Here is a 2209-nt window from a genome sequence, read left to right as displayed (position 1 = left end):
CCCTTTATCCTTCCCCGAGCGAAACGGTGCCCGGTTAGCACTGAAAACCAGATTACCCATGGTCTTCTGCCCACGCCTGCTCTCCCGAGCGAGGGACGGCGGCAGTGCCGGGATCTGGAGGAAACGCACACAGTTAGTGGGGACCCGCAGCGCGGCCCGCCGGGGCACAAACAACAGCACTCGGGAAAACACTTCCTACTCGCGGGCCGGTGTGAGGAAGGGACTGAAATTCCTGTTTATTTAATGATTTATTACTCTGTTAGGTTGTTTTCTTCCTTTTTTCTTCTCCTTTTTTCCTTTTTTTTTTTTTTTTTTAATCATCTCTCTTTAGCATTTGCCTTTACGTTTTCTTACTTCTCTTACGTTTTTCTCTAGAAACAGGGTTTGCGGTATGGCGAAGAATTGCCCCTCGCTTCACACAGATAGAAATCGATAAAGTAGACAGATTAGAGTGAGTCTCCTTTTTTGTATACGTTAAACACTTGGTATGGAGCCAGCTAAATACTTCCCACTGCTGAAACTTCTCTGGTGACGTAGCAAGGATCTTTAAAGGAAAAGAAAAGACGGTTCAAATGTATGCAATATTTAAAGAGGGGAGTTTTTCTGAGGACTGTTCCGTTGTTTGTTTTCGAAACGAGAGCAAGCACAAAATACCTACGTGCTTGCGGCTCCCGCAGCTTCAACATGGTGATGCTTTGGTTTGAGGAAAATATGCCTCTGCCTTAGGAGCAAATGTGCCCATGAGAAAGTATTGGCTTAAATTAAATATCAGCGACAAGAGGGCAAAATACAACACCACCAGCTGCAACATGAGCAGTATCAGTGTCACCAAGTCGGACAACATTGGCACAATCTTATGTTTTAATTTCTTGAATTAGAAGCTGCTTAGGGGAGGAACGGGCGTTGATTGCGAGCAAGCTGGTTTTCCAGCGCAAACTGTAGCCACGCTATTTTTCCAGTGCTGTTTGAAGGTGAAAGTATGCCCAAGTGTTTGCACTTCAATTTGGAGTCATGTTCATTTGCAAGCCATTCACCGTTCTTAGCATTTCTGCTCCCACAGGCGCTCACCCGCTCTCACACACACAGGCACACACACGCCCTTCCTCCGCTTCCAGTGCAGAGCCCTGCTAACAACATTTTTTCATCTACATACAGAAGGGATTAAGAGTTGTGAACTTCATTATCTGGATGTTTGGTACTAAAATGGAATTGCGAGAAATAAAACAATCTCTTAGCAAACAGAAACCGTGCAGGGTGACAAAAGTAGTTCTGAAAAGGCTGGTGTACTTTTGTAAGCACGTTTGGGAGCCTTTCTACTCAAAAAAATCCAATATTAGCAGATGTTTGATGGAATATTTCCCCATCCACCATCTTCCGAAATCTCTTGAGCTGACCAAGGACCGAACTCCTTAACATTTGCTTATACCCAGTTTTGCATTTGGTATGATATTTTTTTAAGCCAGCAAAGACACGAAATCAAAGTCTACACACTGTAAGCACGAAGTGACTGTTATTTTTTAAATCAACATACGAACGTCAAATAAAATGACACACATATTGCTGACAGCTTGTAGTAGAAAGATTTTTTATCACTTACCATTTATGAGTTGATTGGATGAGGATGTCCAGTTTAGGTCATAATATTTTACTACATTTGTCTTTTTTTTTTTTTTTTTTCCTTTCTCTGGCTCTTTTTTTTTTTTCATTCAGTTTGTCAGACTGCGAACATCACACAACATTTTATCAATTAATCATTTGTTTACAGGCACAATTATAAATGAATTAGGTTTACATCATTTCCCGCCCCAGTCTCCACCCCACCCCTAAAAAAGGAAGGGGAAAAAAAAAAAGTAAACGGGGGAAAAGAAAGAAAACCAGGCAGACACACACAAAGACCAGAAAATGGCAAAGAAAGTACATCAGTCCAAAGAGCTGCTGAGAGAGACCAGGAGACCAACGTGCTTTAAACATTCGTAGAAAACCAAAAGAACCGCAGTAGTTTACAGAGTTTATTGCATTATACATGCGAACAGAACATGCACAAGAGGACATATTGCTGCTGAACGACTACTATTCCACATATGCACCACAAGGAAATGTCTACAATGGAGAAGAAGGAAATATTCCATTTTACGAAGGACAATCTCTAAGTTCATTTGCAAGGATAGTTACATTATAATGTGCTTCTCTTTTCCCCCACCCCCAAGGT

The sequence above is a fragment of the Pterocles gutturalis genome, unplaced genomic scaffold (genome assembly GCF_000699245.1).
Source record: "Pterocles gutturalis isolate BGI_N339 unplaced genomic scaffold, ASM69924v1 scaffold48718, whole genome shotgun sequence".
In the NCBI taxonomy this organism is placed as follows: domain Eukaryota; kingdom Metazoa; phylum Chordata; class Aves; order Pterocliformes; family Pteroclidae; genus Pterocles; species Pterocles gutturalis.
This window is presented reverse-complemented; position numbering follows the sequence as displayed.